This window comes from Neomonachus schauinslandi, chromosome 7 (genome assembly GCF_002201575.2).
Source record: "Neomonachus schauinslandi chromosome 7, ASM220157v2, whole genome shotgun sequence".
Lineage (NCBI taxonomy): Eukaryota > Metazoa > Chordata > Mammalia > Carnivora > Phocidae > Neomonachus > Neomonachus schauinslandi.
In genome coordinates, this window is record NC_058409.1 from 60,035,970 (window position 1) to 60,057,042 (window position 21,073).

Below are 21,073 nucleotides of genomic sequence, written 5' to 3' on the forward strand. Positions count from 1 at the left end.
AAAAGAGAAAAAAAACGAAGGATGAGGCCTTTGCTCAGATGTTCTCATTTACAGTACACTTCAGGACAGGAAATAAAGACTTCCTGCCAATTCAAATGACATTAGTTTTGTGGAAGCTTATCCGCAGGCATGTAAAAAGACATGCGCACAAAATAAGTTAATCACATATAGTGTGAATTGGTTAAGATTGAGTTCAAGTAAATCAGAAATTTTTGAAGAGTCAACAAAATTTCAAAATTCACAGTCATTTCCTGAAAGTAGAGTCTGGTAAAATTGGCTTATCACCTCACTTTTAATACACATATGTGATTTCCTGCCTACAGCATTTCCCAAAGGGATGAGAAAAAAATATTTTACAACTAGGGAAGTTTTATAAGAGGGATTATCTATAGTTCCTGAATAAGAAGCCTTCTCCCTCTCCAGGCACACCTGCAGCTCCTAATAGCCGACTTACGCAATTTTCCTCTCTACTTGAATCAAAATTGGCAGTAAATGTTGTATATGTCTCACAGAGTGAATGTTTAAATCTTGTATTTACTGGTTCATGAAACTGGTTCCCTCTAGTTTACCAGCACGGAGGGGGGGGGTTTGCAGGGAGCAATTAGGGATAAGATAGCCAAAGAAACACAAAGTCAGTTGAAAAAAGAAATCTGTGTGTCTGGCTCTCTCTCTATGAATTATGACTATTCAAGGGGGAAAAAATCTGAACCTTTGCCAAAAGACTGGCGTGTAAAGGGACAGCTGGAGTTTTCTGTTAGGGGTTACAATGCATTACTTGTTCCATAAGGGAAAAAGGGGATCACTTACCACAGCAACTCACACATTGCATGAGACACTGGCACATCTCTACCTCGTGAAGCATTTTCTTCAAAGGAAAAGAACTAGATATTTCAGGAAGGTCACTGAAGATCTTTGGGTACAGACATGCTGACCTTCCTGGTAGAGATTTGTAGCCTTTGTGGTGTGTGGACTCAGTCTCTATAGATGCCTTCATTGTGCTATAACTTTTATACAGGATGTATTGTTTAAACTGCCAACCCTAATTCCAATTCCCTTAGAGACTCAGGAAATTCTAACCAAATAACATAAAACCCCATTGTATTTTTCTTTGGGTGAGATGTAAATAACATTTCAGACAAGAACAAATACATAAACATGGCACTAAGATGGAACTTTCATTGGGCCTCTAAAATTGTAATGTTTTAAACATTTAAATACAAATGAAAAAAAGAATGATAACCACGTTTAAAAGTCTCTTAGGAATCAGAGACTCTGTCACAGCTGTCCTTGAATCTGGGCTCATAGTAGGTCTATTTGGGCACTTAGCAGTCCTGAGACCAGCACTAGCCAGTGTGGGTTAAACTCTGACCAACCTCTCCACCAGGGTCAAGGCAGACACACGGGAGAAGTCACATCTTTTCCTAACCCTAGATTTATTTTATTTTTATTCATTTATTTTTGTTTAGATATTTGAAATACAACTTTATTCTGATTCTTAACAAAAAGGAATGGGAATGACAGGGATAAATGAGATTTCACCACTGGATATTGTGATGTGGCTCTAGTAGTCTTACATCTGAAACTCAGGAAGGAAGCAGCTGCGTTCCAAAACATCTGAACATGCAGGTCCAAAAAAAATGAAGGTCCTTTTAAACTGCCACGTTCACTCTGAAGCCCATTCATCTCCTTCAGCATCCCCAAGATGAAGCACATGTTGTGCTCAGCTATATAATCAGTGGCAAGCACCTTGCACCGCTGATACCATGGGTACTGGCCTAGAAAACCAAACTTCTGACGCTGGGCTGCAGGTGCACTTTCTCGCAGGTCATCATCCTCATCCAGGAGAGCAGTTGTCTCAGCAAGTTCTAAATCATGCTCATACCGTGCTGCCAAAGCTAGCTCCATGACAACCTCTGGTGGGGCAAGAGCAGGCATGGCGACAAACTCTAAGTTAGGGTCTCCAATTAATTTTCTAGCAAGCCACAGGAAAGACTTTTCAAAGTTGCAGTTACTTTTGGCAGAAATGTCATAGTACTAAAGGTTCTTCTTTCAGTGGAAGACCATAGATTTTGCCTTAACTTTCCTGTCCTTAGTGTCCACTTTGTTGCCACACAGCACCATGGGGATGTTTTCCCATACTTGTACCGGATCTCTATGCCAGTTAGGCACATTCTTTTATGTAACCCTTGATGTTACATCCAACATTATAATGGCACCCTGGGCTTGGATGTAATAGCCATCTCTCAGCCCACCAAATTTCTCCTGACCAGCTGTACTCCATACATTGAACTTAATAGGTCCTCTGTTGGTATGGAACACAAGGGGACGGACCTCAACACCCAAGGTGGCTACATACTTCTCAAATTCACCAGTCAGATGGCATTTCACTAACATAGTTTTTCCAGTACCACCATCGCCAACCAATACAAGTTTGAACTGGACTTGGGGTTCTCCTTGGGTAGCCATTGTGCTTTTGCTTCCAAAAGTGTCTCCCACCTGTCTGACTGAGGCTCCTAACCCTAGATTTAAACAAATAAACAAAAAACTTTTCAAAGGTTGATTGGGTGAACTATTTTACTGTATGCAATTGGAGTTCATTTCCTAGATTTCCAAAATTAGTGGAAAAGTCAGATTCCATCTTGATGGTTAAGCATATCAAGACAGATTAATTTAAAATTATCTCATATTGGATTTTCCTTAGAAAGTTATATGTTTAAGTAGATATTTATAATGCCTATCGAGAAGAAAAATAGGAATTGGTGCATTTAAGCCAACCTTGAGGTATTTGGGAATGTCTCAAGCATGGGGGATCAGGTTCCAGAATCTACAGTAACAGCCTTCTGGAAGGCAGCTAGGTAAAGATTCCACTTGGTTTCCTGAATGGTGGGGCATACACCAGCACTCGAGTTTTCTTGGACCACGGCCTCAGCAATGAAGCTGCATTAATGGCCCAGGGGTTGTTCAATTTCAAGGGTGACTCTGAACCATAGTAGCAGAGAACAGGCCACTCACTTGCCATTAGAAAATTCCTCACATATGTTTTAGTCCTTCAGCATTTGTGGTAAGATTTCAACAGAAAGAATGTGAATAGTATTTTCCAAAAGGGTTCTAGTTGCCTGAAGGGTTTCCTATCATTTAAAATGTCTGTTGGCAGGTATACTGAATAAAAAGAATTTATTCTCACCAGTATTTTACAAACTTGTTGAATGTTCATATTAATGATAAAAGACCTGAAAGAAAATAAGAGGAGCCCACATTGTATTGTATGCTCTGTTTGCTGAGATTACATATTAATGTTCCAGAAAGTAGCTCATTACCATTTCTATTGACTCTGGAAAACCAAACTTTCTTTCTACTTCATTCACCAACTTTGCTTTCATTATTATCCTGTAGACTACAGTAGTCTGTTTAGCATTTTTGTCATTGACCTTTTATCTTTGTTCATATTTTATTCTATAATATCTTATGGGAGGTTACTTATTTTTTAGAATGGTTAATGTCTGTAATTTTTTTAATTGAAGTATAATTAGCATATGGTATTATATTACTTTCAGGTGTACAGTATAAATGATTTAATAATTCTACACATTACTCAGTGCTCAGCACAGTAAGTGTACCCTTAATCCCCTTTATTTATTTTATTCTTCCCCCTACCCATATCTTTTCTGGCAACCACCAGTTTGTTCTCTGTATTTAGGAGTCTGTTTTTCTGTTTGTTTCTGTTTTTCTTTTTCTTTTTTTCATCTGTTTCTTAAATTTTACACATGAGTGACATCATATGGTGTTTGTCTTTCTCTGTATGACTTATTTCACTTAGCATGTCTATCCATGTTGTTGCAAATGGCAAGATCTCATTCCTTTTTATGGCTGAGCAATATTCCACTGTATGCACATACCACTCTTATTTATCCGTTCATCTATGGATGGACACTTGGGTTGCTTCTGTATCTTGGCTGTTTTAAATGATGCTGCAATAAATAGAGGGGTGCCTGTATCTTCTTGAATTAGTGTTTTTGTATTCTTTGGGTAGCTGTCCACTAGTAAAGCTTTGGATTATGTGGTAATTCTATTGTTAATTTTTCTGTGGAACCTCCATACTACTTTCCACGGTGGCTGCACCAGTTTGCATTCCCACCAAAGGATGAGGGTTGCTTTTTTCTCCACATCCTCACCAACACTTGTTATTTCTTCTCTTTTTGATACCTGCCATTCTGACAGGTATAAGGTGATACCTCATTGTGGTTTTGACTTGCATTTCCCTGATGATTAGTGATGTTGAGCATTTTTTCATGTGTCTGTTGGCCATCTACATGTCTTCTTTGGAAAAAATGTCTATTCAGGTCCTCTGCCCATTTTTAATTGGATTATTTGTTTTTTTTGTATGTGTTGAGTTTTTTTTTTTTTAAAGGTTTTATTTATTTATTCATGAGAGACAGAGAGAGAGAGGCAGAGGGAGAAGCAGGCTCCCAAGGAGCAGAGAGCCCGATGCGGGACTCGATCCCAGGACCCTGGGATCATGACCTGAGCTGAAGGCAGACGCTTAACCGTCTGAGCCACCCAGGCGCCCTGTATGTGTTGAGTTGTATAAATTCTTTATATATTTTTGGTATTAGCCATTTATCAGATATATCATTTGTGGGTTTTTTTTTTAAAGATTTATTTATTTGTTTTAGAGAGAGAGAGAAAACAGGTGCTTTGGGAGAGGGGCTGAAGGCAAGGGAGAGAATCTCAAACAGACTCCCCGCTGAGTGTGGAGCTTGGCCATGGGGCTCAATCTCACGACACTGAGACCATGACCTGAGCCGAAATCAAGAGTCAGATGCTTAAGCGACGGAGCCACCCAGGCGCCCCTCAGATATATCATTTGTAAATATCTTCTCCCATTCAGTAGGTTGCTGCACTGTTTTGTTGATGGCTTCCTCCACTCTGCAAAAGCTTTTTATTTTGGTAAGTCCCAAAAGTTTATTTTTACTTTTTGTTTCCCTTGCCTGAGGAAAAATTTCTAGAAAAATGTTTCTATGAGTAATCTATTTAAAATATCATAGAAAAAGAAAAAAAAGGAAGTCCTTAGTATTTGACTAAAGAACTATAGTTTGCAATCACAGGTCTTTTTTTTTTAATCGTCCTAATTTTTTTTAAATTGTGGTAAAATACACATAACATAAAATATCATCTTAACCATTTTTAAGTATATAGTTCAGTATTGTTAAGCATATTTCCAATTGTTGTGCAACCAATCTCTAGAACTTTTTCGTCTCACAAAACTGAAACTCTGTACTCATTAAACAACTCCCTAGTTCCCCCTCCTCCTAGTCCCTGAGAAGCACCATTCTACTCTGTTTCTATGAATTTGACTACTCTAAATACCCCCATATATATGGAATCCTACAGTATTTGTCTCCTTGTGACTGACTTATTTCATGTAGCATGATGCCCTCAAGGTTCATCCATGTTGTAATATGTGTCAGAATCTCCTTCCTTTCTAAGGCTAAGTGATATTCCATTGTATGTACATACCACATTTTGTTTATCCATCCATCTGTTGTTGGACACTTGGATTGCTTCCACTTTTTGACTATTGCAATAATACTTTTATGAACATGAGTGTTTGAGATCCTCACTTTCAATTCTTTTGGACATATATACAGAAGTGGGATTGCTGTATCATTTGTTAATTTTATTTCTACCTTTTTGAGAAATTGCCATACTGCGTTCCATATCAGCTGCACCATTTTACATCCCCATCGACAGCATACAAAAGGTCCAATTTTTTCATATCCTCACAACACAGTTTCTGTTTTGTTTTCTTTTCCTGGTAGTAGCCAGCCTGATCAGTGCGAAGTGGTATTTTGTTATGGTTTTAATTTGCATTTCCCTAGTGATTAGTGATATTGAACATCTTTTCATATGCTTGTTGACCATTTGTATATCATCTGTAGAGAAATGTCTATTCAAGTCCTTTGCCCATTTTCTTAGGTTATTTATTTTTTGTTGAGTTATAGGAGTTCTTTATATATTCCAAATATTAATCCCTTGTCAGATACATGATTTATAAATATTTATTTCTGTTCTATAGGTTGCCTTTTCCTTCTATTGAATGTGTCCTTTGATGTACAGTTTTTTATTTTGATATAGTCCAATTTATCTATTTTTATGTTTGTTGCCTACAACCACAGTCAATCAGTTGAGATTTGTACATTGCGTAGGATTAATCAGAATTTACGTTTGAAGTTGAATTTAATGCTGTTTCCACTTGGTGGTAGTTTCTAGCAGTTTTTCAAGTTTTAACCTTGATGGACAAGATGATGCCTCCATTCTTTTTTTTTTTTTTTTTTTAAGATTTTATTTATTTATTTGAGAGAGAGAATGAGAGAGAGCACATGAGAGGGGCGAGGGTCAGAGGGAGAAGCAGACTCCCTGCTGAGCAGGGAGCCCAATGCGGGACTCGATCCAGGGACTCCAGGATTATGACCTGAGCCGAAGGCAGTCGCTTAACCAACTGAGCCACCCAGGCGCCCAATGCCTCCATTCTTTTAAAGGGTTAATTGAGTTGATGAAAATAGAGCTTGTGGTATTTTGAGATAATAGCATTTTTTTAATTTATGCTACTCATTTTTTTTTTTCAGTGAAAGACTAAAGGGATTTTTCATTACCATATATTTTAGCTCTCCCAGGCATAGTTAAAAGGGGGAAGTTATATTTTTAACATAGAGAGAGAAATCTATGCATGCAAACCCAACAGAGAAAAGCAAGAGATATTGTTCCTCTCAGCAACTACAATTAACACAACCTGTCTTTCTCCAAAACCCAAATCTTTTGACCTACACTGAGACTAAACAGGAGTTTCTTTGGATAGTCTTAGAAGACTTGAATGCTGAGAACCTAACTCTAGGGGATAAAATATTAAAGAAGCTCTCTGTGTTAAGTGAGTTGCTGTTCAACATTTTTGCAAGAGTTAGTTACCCCACTTTAGTGAAAGTGCTACCATAGGATTGTATAGTTTCCTGGTGGAAAATACAGTTACAAAATATCAATAAAGGTTATATGAATTTACAGGAAAAGGGAGAAAAGAGTAACAAGAAAATACAAACAATTGTTATTTTTTTCAAATCACTACCATTAAAATTTCCTTTTGCTTTTTCCTCTCCATTTTATTGTGACACGTGCTGTAATAATAGATCTACAATGTAGGACATTTCTTGCTTTTCTATGTGAATCTGTATTTAAGCATTAAGAAGTAGTTTACTTTCCTTTTTGCATGATAATTCAACAGTCATTAAAATATATAAAGTTTAGGATCCACAACTATCTGCTTTATTCTCTACCTTTCACAGCAGACAGATTCTTAGAGGTGAAATCTGAATTTGATCTCTGCAGAACATTCAAGACTTCAAGGATATCTCAGACTTTGCTTTCCTTTGCTACTTTTGACTCTCAATTTGCTGGGAGACAGTGCATTCCTGATAAGCATGGATAAGTTTTTGTTCCCCTGTATGTGAGATTTACAAGGACCTGAGTAATGTCATGATAAACTTATGTCACCTTCCTGAGATGAGCATCTGGTTGGATGATGCCTCTAAGATTCTTCCTTGAATATTTTACTATCTACGGAAAGGCAAATTAGGCTTATTATATTCAAAGGAATATTTCTTTTCTCTTTCTTTTTTTGTTTCTTTGATATTAATATTGTTTTTACTTTTTGTATGGGAAGGTGAGGAAATTTACAAAAAAACAGAAGGAAGAAATAGAAACAAAGGATGAAGAATAAGGGAAAAGAAGAGAGAATGGGAGGGAAAGTAAGGAAGATAAGAAAAAGTAAGGGTATAGTAGAAAATTTTGTCTGGGCTCTGCTAATTTCTTATAGCTTTGGGATTTATACTGTAATTACTTTTCAAATGACACATTAGGGTGGTAAAATGAGAAGAGTTGATTAACTGGGAATTCAAGATGAAAGAGCCTTTGAAAGAACTTTATCTAGCTTAGCCCCACAACTTGCAGGGGAAGAAACCACACTGTGAAATGATTTTCCCAAAGTTCTTCCTGGTAGTTAATAGAACTGGAATTACAACTAATGACCAAGTCAGTATTATTAAGTGACAAATACGGGTTAATCAAAATTCTGATATTAAGCCCAACTCAAAATTTAATGAAGACCACTCCCCGTATATTACTATACATTCTAAATTATGCTGTTGTAGTGTATTTGAATCATGCTCTTGGTGCCATGCAACACAATGGATTTGGTTCATAGGCCCTGGAAAAGGAACTAGAAAACCTTGTTTTGGCTCTGCTTACATTGCTGAACTTAAATTTCCCCATCTATAAAATATGTGTTAGATAACTTCTAAAGTCTTCCATGTCTGAAAATAGATTTCTAGGAATATTTCCTCATTCAAGTTCATATATAGCGCCCCACATGCTCAGCCCTGAAGCACTTTTCCTAGAGCAATATTTGCCTAGAAGATCTCATCAGCATGCAGTCTGCCACGTCAACATAGTCAACCTGGTCAACCAGGTTTGGATAAGCTTTGCTATTTTACTCAATTTGAAGCAAGCACACTCCTTCTCCGTATCCACACTACCCAAGTATGCATTCCTAATTGGCCAAAGTTATTAAATGGCTCAGAAAGGGAGGTTTTTTGTTTTGCTCTTTAAATTCTCAACAGAGAGCAAAGCAAAATGTATTAGAAGACCACATATCCTGCAACTCCTGTACTGGGCTGTGTATATCATCCTGTAGAGGACAGGCTTCTTTTCTCCAGCCCTAAAAATCTCAAAAACAAACTTTAAATTTGTATAGCATGAAGTTAACCCCTTTGCACTGTGAAAAGAGCCTCAAAAATAGACTTAGTTTCTTGAAGAACAAAAGAATGAAAACAGATGTAAGACTTTTGTAAACAGTAGAAAATGATCTACAGATGGATGAATGGATTACCATAAGAGCTAATGTACTTGTAAGTAGGGTGAGCATACATCCTGTTTTTCCTAGGGCAGTCCTGATTACTTCTGTTATCCCAGTGTAACTATTAATAGCACCTTTTTCACTCCAAAAGTGTCCCGGTTGAGAAACTAAATAGCAGTGTTACCCTCAAATAAGCCATACTAATAAAAGGTTGTGTTTCCCATTCTTGGAATGGAGGGAACAGCTCTCTTCTAGGCTTCCTTTCAAGATATTCACCTTGAATTGTAAATTCAAGAACATTGGCCGCCTATATGTCCATTTTAATAAAGTTTATTGTCCTACCTCAGTTGCCTGTCAGCCTAACCATGAGAAACCTATTTGATCATACTTAGGGTCCATCCCTGTCTTGCACTAAATGAGAGCAGATACGCAGTGGCAGCATCTTTCTGAGCCATGTATCATGATACTGGGAAGAGAGACCTTTTTTTTGAGAAACAATGGCTTTTTATCAATTAAAAACAGCTTACCCTTTTTCTCCCTGCTGTGGGAGAAAACTAAGCTCCTTAAAGGCAGGAGATGGGGAAGGGTGTATTAACTGTTAATATGTGCCATATGCCAACACTAATGAGAAGGGACAGTTTTGTACTGGAACACAGAACATTAAAAAGCTTGCTTGTGGGCAAGAGAAGTGAACTGTCAATTCACTGAGTGCTTTTATAAATGTGAGCCAAAGCAAACTGTCAGATGTTTTTTTATGGATCATGTGATTGGGGAGAGGGATGGTTGTTGGGCAAGACAGGTTTTGTAGCATTATCACTCATATGAATTTCAGATCATCACTTCTGAGGCTTCTCCAGGAAGTGCGGAGCATCCCACATTACAGAGAAAAATGGGGCATCTTTCATTCACTGTGAACTGAGACACGTCCTGGGGGTTAAATGGAAAAGGAATGAACCATCCACAGGAGGCATATTTATTCTGCAGCTCCTTCTCTACCCTTTTTGTTTTCTGGTTGTAGGTTTTATTTTTAGTTTTTTAGAAGGAAATGTTAAATAAACTGGGAAGATTCATTTTGCTTTACAACAATTAAGAGTTTCTGTACATAGGCAATATCTTTGCATTAGGTGACAGTCATCCGTATCAAATATATCCTAAAAGAACAGCAAGAAGGGCAAGATATATATGATCTGTGATTATGTGCACAAGAGGAAAATTTTTTTTAAATTTTTTTTCTGCAGAAATACTAATTGGAAATTTAATGTGAACATATCTTACTCTAGGAGATATTTTTAAAAATGAAGCATTAAAGAAGTGTTTCAAGACCTTTCAAAATAAAAAAATCAGAGTAAATAAATTATTAACTTCATAGGACAAAAAATATTAGTGTTATTATTAATGGCATTAATATTTAGGTAGAAGATAAAAAGAACCTATTTATTATGAAAATATTTCAGTAAACTCAGATTTAGTTTTTAGAAAAACACCACTCTCTTGCCTAGCTTGTTCATTCTATCTAAATTTTTGTTTTCTTTCAAAGAAATTTCTCATCACCCAAATCCCTGAAGCCATGCCTTTCTATAATGTTCCTTTGATGACTTAAGTAAAACTTTTCTTCCTATTTCTGGGAGCCATTTCAGCTAACCTATGAACACTTAAAAATCACAAAAGGAGCTGGATGAACTAAATCACATTGTTTTCCAACTTATGGTAAATTCTTTTTCCTCAGTAATTTGTCTAACAGTTCCCAGGGAATTTTCCTAAGATATAAAACAGAGAGAATTAAATAGGATGTCCTAGTATTTGTGCATTACATTGGCATTGTATTTGCATGTTGCAAATACATGGAGCATAATGTTTGCTTTCTGCCTAGAAATATTTGTTTGCTATGCTTGGGTTTATATTCCATACATCCACCAGTATTATATCTTATCCATCTTTGTTTCTATCACATCATTTATTAAAAAATATTTATTGATCATAACTATATCTCATAAATTGACTGATGAGAATAAATAGGTTCACCCAGTCCTTGTGAGCTTTTTCATCATGGAAGTGATTCCAGGTGTTTTTTAAGGGTGTTTTTGTTTTGTTATTTTCCCATTTTGTTTCAAATTTTCTCCTGTTGGCCAATTAAAGAGAATATTCCAAGTAAGAGGTTCTTAGATGGCATCATAGGTGTGGCTTACTCCTCTCCTCCTTTTTTAGAATTCTCTGGTTTTCAAGAAAACCTAGAAGTGGGAAAGGATCAGGAGAGAGGGAAACAACTGACTGGAAGAGAGGAGAGAGTCTTTGAGGAATATGAGATCATACCCTCTCCTGTATTCCTGTCCTCTAGGCTCCCATGGTCCCTGAAGCATCACCGTTGTTGTAAACCCTCTTTTACATGATTATTTCCCTCATTTTTTAATGGTTCAATTGTTGTAGACAAGATCTTCCCTAAGAATATAAATGGAAGAATCTTGAGATGCCATTCCTCAAAATGTAATTACTTATTAGAACATATAACAGTTTTTCAAAAATAAAAACATGCAGAGTCAGGCTTAATCATTCATTGTCTCTTTTGTTAACAAGAAGGACTAGAAAGTTTTTATACCTAATTCTTATTAAGACATCATACTGTTATACAAATCTTTTTCAGTTATACCACAATCTGTAAAATAGATGCTTTCTTTGCCTTTTAGGCCAAAATCACAGTCTTACTTTTCATTTCTGTTCTGGGTTTAGTCTTATTTCAAATGAAATAAAAATCATTTGCAATTTTCTCACAAATCAGGTTTCTTCATATGTGAAGACATTTGCTTCCTTACTTCAGAGCAAAAATCTGATTATTGTCCTTTAAGAAATAATGTCTTGGAGGGTGAAAGTTCACCAATATTTACATTCTGTTTATTTGGATTCTATCCCTTTGAGAAAATGGCAAATTCTTTCAGTATGCCAGCAGGAGAAGAGGAATGCTTATACAGAAGAGCAAAGCAACTTGTTTTTAACAAAGATTTTTTTAATCTGGTTCAAACAAGGATTTCTGTACAGTCCATTGGTTGATTTTACCACACAATAAATCTAATTCAGTGTTTAATTGACAGGAAACTGGTTTGAATGGGTATAAATTATTATTATTATTATTATTTCAAAAAAAAAAAAAAAGAGCTCAGCCTCCAGGAATGCCTTCTTAAAAATCAGAGCTTAATTTCTTTTCAGAATTACAATTACTCAGTTCTTTCTCATGCCTTATTCTATTTTTTAGAACAGTAATTTTCTAAATTGTTTGTTAACCATTTCACAGCTACTACACAACTTTATGAAACAATGTGTTAATCTCAATATATAACAGTGAATAGGTATTTATAAAATGAAATAACCTCCACCCCTGCATTCTCCTGCAGACCTACCTCCTCCAGTTGAGGAGCCCCCAATCCAAAGCAGTGCCACAAGCCTGGCAGTGTGTAAGCAGCCCTAATAGTGGCCACTCCAAAATGACTTCTGCCTTGGGGAGAGGGGAGGATAACCACACATACTGGTCCAACTGTGCCCCAGCAGTAGGCTAGGGGCAAACATCAGGTCTGACTACAGGCAGCATCCACCAATGAAAGCTTCTCAGGGGACAACACAGGGAGAGCACCCTCCAGTTCAGCGCTTTGGCAAAAGCCTGGTCTGACTCAACTTAATTCATTTTGGCTCCAGACTGGCCCACTAACACCCCAGAGACCAAACCCTCCCCATAACAGGCAAAGAGAGCCATTGCAGATGACTTAGCTGAAGGCAAAAGTGGCTTAGCCACAATAGCAGGGGGCACACAACACACATAGAAGACATCCCTGAAGTGCCAATTTCTGATGAACAGGGGACATTGCACTGCAGGGCACTATAGGAACTCTTCTTCATAAGGCCACTACATTCAAGAGTAGGAAATGCAGCTGACTTTCCTAAAACATAGAAACAGACACAGAGAGTTAGACAAATGAAGAGACAGAGGAATATGTCCCAAATGAAAGAATAGGACAAAATCATAAGAGAGCTAAATGAAATGGGGATGAGTAATATGCCTTATAGGGAATTTAAGGTAATGGTCAAAAAGATACTCACTGGACTGAAGAAAAGAGTGAAGGACCTTTGTATGACCCTGAAAAAAAGAGACGGGAAACATAAAAAGAACCAGTCACAGATTAAGAACTCAACAACTAAAATTAAAAATACACTAGAGGGGGGCGCCTGGGTGGCTCAGTTGGTTAAGTGACTGCCTTCAGCTCAGGTCATGATCCTGGAGTCCCGGGATCGAGTCCCACATCGGGCTCCCTGCTCAGCAGGGAGTCTGCTTCTCCCTCTGACCCTCCTCCCTCTCATGCTCTCTGTCTCTCATTCTCTCTCTCGCAAATAAATAAAAACTTAAAAATAAATAAATAAATAAAATAAAAATACACTAGAGGGGAAAAATGCACAAGAGGGAGTAATTAGTAGACTAGAGGAAGCAGAAGATTGGATCAGTGACCTGGAGGACAGAGTAATGGAAAGCAATCAAGCTGAACAGGAGAGAGAAAAAATAATAAAATAGGAAAATAGACTTAGGGAACTCAGCGACACCATGAAGCATAATGACATTTGCATTTTAGGGATCCCAGAAAGAGAATACAAAGAAAAGGGAGCAGAAAATTTATTTGAAAAAATAATAGCTGAAAACTTCCTGAGTCTGGGGAAGAAAACAGAAATCCACATCCAGGATTCACAGAGAGCCCCCAACAAAATCAATGTAAGGAGGTCCACACCAAGACACAGTAATTAAAATGGCAAAAGTAATGATAAAGAGAGAATTTTTAAAGCAGCAAGAGAAAAGAAAACAGCTACATACAGGGGAAACCCCATTAGGCCACCAGCTGATTTTTCAGCAGAAACTTTGCAGGACAGAAGAAAGTGGCATGATGTATTCGAAGTGCTGGAAAACAAAACAAAACAAAACAAAACCCAAAAAACAACTGCAACCAAGAATACTCTATCCAACAAAGCTGTTGTTCAGAATAGATGTAGAGATAAAGAGTTTCCCAGACAAACAGAAGTTAAAGGAATTCATCACCACTAAACCAGCCTTATAAGAAATGTTAAAGGGGACTCTGTACATGGAAGGGAAAGACCATAAGCAGGAATAAGAAAAGTAGGAAGCACAAAAGTAGTAAAATTAAGTATATCTATAAAAAAATCAGTCAAGGGATATACAAAAAAAGGATGTGAAGTATGACTTCATATACCTAAAACAAGGGGGGGTATATAAAAATTTAATGCTTATAGAATGCATTTAAATTTAAGGGACCATCAACTTAATATAGACTGCTTTAGGGATAAGATGTTATATATAAATCTAATAGTAACCACAAATCAAAAACAGGTAATAGATATGCAAAAAATAAAGAGACAGAAATCCAAATATATCACTAAAGGAAGCCAGCAAACCATGAGAGAAGAGAGCAAGAGAAGAACAGAGAAGAACTAAAAAACAACCATAAAACAAGTAAACATACTTATCAATAATTACTTTGGATGTAAATGGTCTAAATGCTCCAATCAAAAGACACAGGGTGACAGAATGGATAAAAAAGCAAGAGCCATCTATATGCTGCCTACAAGAGATTTATTTCACACCTAAACACACATGCAGATTGAAAGTGAAGGGATGGAAAAACATTTACTGTGCAAATAGAAGTGAAAAGAAAGCCAGGGTGGCAATACTTATATTGGACAAAATAGACTTTAAAACAAAGACTATATAACAAGACGAAAAGAAAGACACTACACAATCATGAAGGTAACAATCCAACAAGAAGACAGAATGATTATAAATATTTATGCAACCAACATGGGGCACCCAAATACATAAAACAGCTAATTACAGAAATAAAAGAAGTAATTGATAATGATACAGTAATAGTAACTTTAACACCCTGCTTACATCAATGGATAGATCACTCAAACAAAAAAATGAACAAGGAAACAGTGGCTTTGAATGACATATTGGACCAGATAGATCTAACAGATATATTCAGAACATTCCATCCTGAAACAGCAGAATATACATTCTGTATAAATGCACATGGAACACTCTTCAGAATAGATCATATGTTAGGCCACAAAAAATGTCTCAACAAATTCAAACAGATTGAAGTCATACCATGCATCTTCTCCAACCACATATTTGAAACTAGAAATCAATGAGAAGAAAAAAAATCTGGAAAGAACACAAATACATGGAGGTTTAATAACATGCTACTAAACATGAATGGGTCAACCAAGAAATCAAAGAGGAAATTTAAAAATCCATGGAGACAAATGGAAATGAAAACACAAGTGTCCAAAATCTTTGGGATGCAGCAAAAGTGGCTCTAAGAGAGAAGTTTATAGCAATACAGGCCTACCTCAAGAAGCAAGAAAAATCTCAAATAAACAACCTAACTTTACATCTAAGGGAAATAGAAAAAGAAGAACAAACAGAACCCTAAACCAGTAGAAGGAAGAAAATAATAATCATAATCATAATGCTGCAGAAATAAATCAACTAGAAACAAAAAAATAATAGAACAGATCGATGAAAACAGGAGCTGTTTTTTATTTAAGATCAGCAAAATTGATAATCCTTTAGCCAGACTCATTAAAAAAAAAAAAAGAAGAGGGCTCAAATAAAATCAAAAATGAAAGAGAAGTAATAACATCACAGAAATACAAAGGATTATAAGAGAATATTATGAAAAATTATATACCAAGAAATTGGACAACCTAGAAGAAATTAATAAATTCCTAGAAACAATCTCCCAAAACTGAATCTGGAAGAAATAGAAAATTTGAACACACTGATTACCAGCAATGACATTGAATCAGTAATCAAAATAATCACAGCAAACAAAAGTCCAGGACCAGACAGCTTCCCAAGTGAATTCTACCAAACATTGAAAAGAGTTAATACCTATTCTTCTCAAACTATTCCAAAAAATAGAAGAGGAAGAAAAATTTCCAAATTTATTCTATGAGGCCAGCGTTACCCTGATATAAAAACCAGATAAAGATACTACAAAAAAAGAGACCAATATCTCTGATGAATACAGATGCAAAATATTAGCAAACCAAATCTAACAACACATTGAAAAATTCATTAACCATGATCAAGTGGGATTTATTCCTGGGATGCAAAGGTGATACAATATTCACAAATCAATCAACATGATACATCATATCAACAAGAGAAAGGATAAAAACCATGTGATCATTTCTATAAATGCAGAAAAAGCATTTGGGAAAGCACAATATGCATTCATGATAAAAACCCTCAACAAATTAGGTTTAGAGGGAACATAACATAATAAAGGCCATAGATGAAAAACCCGCAGTTAACATCATACTCAGTGCTGAAAAACAGAACTTTTCCTGAAGATCAGCAACAAGACAAGGATGTCCACTCTTATCACTTTTATTCAATGTAGTATAAGAATTCCTAGCCACAGCAATCAGACAAGAAGAAATTAAGGTCATCCAAATGGGTAAGGAAGAAGTAAAACTTTCACTATTTGCAGATGACATGATACTCTATAAGGAAAACCCTAAAGACCCCACCAAAAAACTACTAGAACAGATAAGTGAATTCAGTAAGGTCGCAAATCAGTACAGAATCAATATACAGAAATCCATTGTATTTCTATACACTAATAATGAAGCAGCAGGAAGAGAAATTAAGAAAATAGTCCCATTTACAATTGCACCAAAAATAATAAAATGCTTAGAAATAAACTTAACCAAGGAGGTGAAAGACCTGTACTCTGAAAACTATAAGACACTGATGAAAGAAATTAAAGATGACACAAACAAATGGAAAGATATTCCATGCTCGTGGATTGGAAGAGAAAATATTGTTAAAATCTCCATCCTACCCAAAGCAATCTACAGATTTAATGCAATCCTTATCAAAATACCAACAGCATTTTGCACAGAAGTAGAACAAATAATCTTACAGTTTAATGAAACCAAAAAGATCCCAAATAGCCAAAGAAATCTTGAAAAAGAAAAAGAAAACTGGAGATATCACAATCCCAGATTTCAAGATATACTACAAAGCTGTAGTAATAAGAACAGTATGGTACTGTCACAAAGATACACATAGATCAAGGGAACAGAACAGAGAGCCCAGAAATAAGCTCACAATTATATAATCAATTAATTTCAACAAAGGAGGCAAGATTATGCAATGGGAAAAAGACTGTCTCTTCAACAAATTGTGTTGGAAAAACCGAACAGCTACATGCAAAGGAGTGAAACCAAACCACTTTCTACACCCTACACACAAACTAAAAGTGGATTAAAGAACTAAATGTGAGGGGCACCTGGGTGGCTCAGTTGGTTAAGCGACTGCCTTCGGCTCAGGTCATGATCCTGGAGTCCCGGGATCGAGTCCCGCATTGGGCTCCCTGCTCAGCGGGGAGTCTCCTTCTCCCTCTGACCCTCCCCCCTCTCATGCTCTCTCTCAAATAAATAAATAAAAATCTTAAAAAAAAAAAAAAACTAAATGTGAGACCTGAAACCCTAAAGATCGTAGAAGAGAGCACAAGCAGTAATTTACCTGACATCAGCAGTAGCAACCTTTTTCTAGATATGTCTCCTGAAGTAAGGGAAACCAAAGCAAAAATAAACTGTTGGGACTACATCAAAATATAAAGCTTCTGTACAGCAAAGGAAATAATCAACAACACTAAAAGACAGCCTACTGAGTGGGAGAAGATATTTGCAAGTGGCAAAGTGGCATAGCTGATAAAAGATTAGTATCCAAAGCATATAAAGAACTTATACAACTCAACAGCCAAAAAGCAATCCAATTTAAAATGGGCAAAAGACATGACCTGACACTTCTCCAAAGAAGATGTCCAAATGGCCAATAGACACATGAAAAGATGCTCAACGTTATTCATCATCAGAGAAATGCAAATCAGAATTACAATGAGATATCACCTCACACCTGTCAGAATGGCTAAAATAAAAAAACATAAGAAAGAAGAAGTGTGGTGAGGATGTGGAGAAAAAGGAACCCTCTTCCATGGTTGGTGGGAATGCAAACTGGTGCAGCCACTGTGGAAAACAGTATGGAGGTCTATCAAAAAATTAAAAAAGGAGGGGCGCCTGGGTGGTTCAGTCTTTAAGCATCTGCCTTCGGCTCAGGTCATGGTCCCGGAGTCCTGGGATCAAGTCCTGTGTCAGGCTCCTTGATCAGCGGGAAGCCTGCTTCTCCCTCTCCTTCTGCCTGCCGCTCCCCCTCTTGTGTTCCTTCTCTCACTGTGTCTCTCTCTGTTAAATAAATTAAAAAAATCTTTAAAAAAAATTTAAAAAGAGAATTACCATATGATCCAGAAATTCCACTACTGGGTATTTATCCAAAGAACATAAAAACACTAATTTGAAAAGATATATGCACCCCTATGTTTATTGCAGCATTATTTTCAATAGCCAAGATAATGCCTATTGAAATCAATAGATGAATGGAAAAAGAAGAAGTGGTATATACATACAATGGAATATTGCTCAGACATAAAATTAATGAGATCTTGCCATTTTCAATAACATGAATGGATCTAGACAGTAAAATGCTAAATGAAACAAGTCAGTTGGAGAAAGACAAGTACCATATGATTTCATTCATATGTGGAATATAAGAAACAAAACAAATGAACAAAGTAAAAAAGGACAAGCCAAAAAACAGACTCTTAACTACAGACAAACTAATGGTTACCAGAGGGGAGGTGGGGCGGTGGTATGGGTGAAACAGGTGAAGGGTATTAAGAGTACACTAAATGTGATGAGCACTGAGTAACATATAGAATTTTTGAATCACTATATTGTATACCTGAAACAAATATAAAACTGTGTTAATTATACTGGAATTAAAATAAATAAAAAATTAAAATAAAAGGAAACACGGTGATGTTTTAATCCATGTCTAGAGTTTTATTTACCAATTGACTGATTATCATCTGGTTTGGCTAGTCTACCATCTTGTGTATTAAATGCATAATACTCTCCTCTTTCTCCAACTTAATTTTGCACTCATTTGCTGTATTTAAAGATATTGTTAATTAATAAATAAATTCTAGTAGAAAACAGGAGACACTAAGCTGTACTGGAAAGACATTTTTCTAGCAATTGTAATTTTTGTTGTTTGTATGTTCTCTATTGGTAGAAAAAAAAAGAAGCTTTCTATCTTCTGCATCTAAAGCAAAAGATTTTTTTTTGACAAAAATGACTAAAACCATAGTTATTTATAAATCAGAATCACTGAATTTTTTTTAGCAAATTTACAAAGAGAAGCATAAAAATGATTACCACTTTTTATAGAACTTTTTGTAAAACTTTTCTCCTTATCTATTTTATTATGATGCACCTTGGGGTAGTTTTCATCATATTTACTGTGCTTGAGGTTTATTGATTATCTTCAGTATGTGGATTTGTGGTTTCACCAACTTGGACAATTTACCTCAACTCTTTCTTAAAATGTGTTTATGTCTTGGGTCACCTGGCTGGCTCAGTCAGTGGAGCATGCAACTCTTGATCTCGAGGTTGTGAGTTCGAGCCCCACGTTGGGCATAAAGATTACTTGAGAAAAAAAATATGTATGTACATATATATGTTTATGTCTCACCCACCCCTTACGTTTTTTGGAAACTCTATATGTATATTTGGTCATTTGAAGTCATCCCAGAGATCACTGATACTCTGTTCTTTCTTGTTGTTTAGACTTTTTCCCTGGGGCCTTTTCTATTTTGGGCCATTTGCTATGTCTTCTAGCTTTGTAATCTTTTCTACTGCAATGTCTAATCTGCTATTAATCCCACCCAGTGAATTTGTAAATCAGGCACTGTAGTTTTTGACACTATAACTTAAATTTGGGTTGTTTTTATATTTCCCACGTCTTTATTTGTTCAGTCTTACTTCTAGCTTCTTTATCATTGGAATACTATTACAATAATAGCTGTTTAAATATCCTAATCTAATTCTGTCATTGGTGTCAACTACAGGTTAATGCAAATGCTTGATTTCTAATTGTTTCCTTTCTTCTTTGTATACCTTTAGATGCCAGACATTGTGAACTATATCTTGTTGTGTGCTGGTTATTTTTGTTTACCTATAAATATTCTTGAGTTCTATTCTGGTACTCATAGTTTCTTCCTACTGGGTCTTATTTTTAAGCATGGTTAGCAGAACCACAACAGCATTTAGTGTAGGGTTAATTTTTCTCTACGATTCTTGCAAGACTCTTCTTTGTACTCTAATCAGTGACCTCTGAATTATGAGGTTCTTCTCTCTAAATATTAGAAACAGGCACTATTCTTGGCCCTGTATGAGTTCTGAGTACTGTTTCCTCTCATTCTTTCAGGAGGTTTTTTTTCACCCACGTTCAGGTGGTTTCTACACACACATGCCCTGATCAGTACTCAGCTGAATGCTCCTCTACAGATCCTGGAGTTCTCTGTCCAATTTCCTACTCTCTGTGCTCTGTGATCTAGAAATACCTTGGCTCCCCCAAACTTACAGCTGTCTCCTCAACTCATGAGATCACTAGGCCCTACCTGGCTTCCCCTCCTTTGCTGTGGCCTGGAAACTTTCTTTAGGCAGTAAGCCAGGCAATTGTAGGGCTCACCTGATTTGCTTTCCATCTCTTAGAGATCCTTCTCTGCATGATGTCCGATGTTTTGAAAATTGTTGTTTATGTATTTTGTCTGGTTTTCTAATTGTTTCAGGCAGAAGGGCAAATTCAATCCTTATTACTCAATTGGAAGCAGATTTTCCAGGGTGGCTTTTAAAACATAAATAATTTTATGTCCATTCTTTGCTCTAAATCTCCAAATAGTTTCCCTTTATACACTCCTTACTAAGGTCCATAAGACTCTACATATTCTGGGCCCTGCTTACCTCTCAGATCTCACCTACCATTCTCACCCCCACATTGCTCTCAATGGTTATCTTGCCATTCTTCCAATATGCTAAGATTGCTCTTGCCTCAGGGCCCTTGGTCTAGTAGACATCTCCACCTGGAACATTTTTTCCCCAGATTTGCCAATAGCTGACTCCTTCTCTTCACTCAGGACTCTACTTAAATATTACCTCCTCAGCATGGCCATCTTATCTAAAATAGCTTTGTGCCTCCCCTTCACCATA

General features: G+C 36.4%; 1 pseudogene; it reads right to left on the minus strand.

Annotated features, from left to right (window-relative positions):
* Positions 1-1,452: 1,452 nt before the first annotated feature.
* Positions 1,453-2,466, minus strand: LOC110587393 (annotated as a pseudogene).
* Between the last annotated feature and the right edge of the window lie 18,607 nt (positions 2,467-21,073).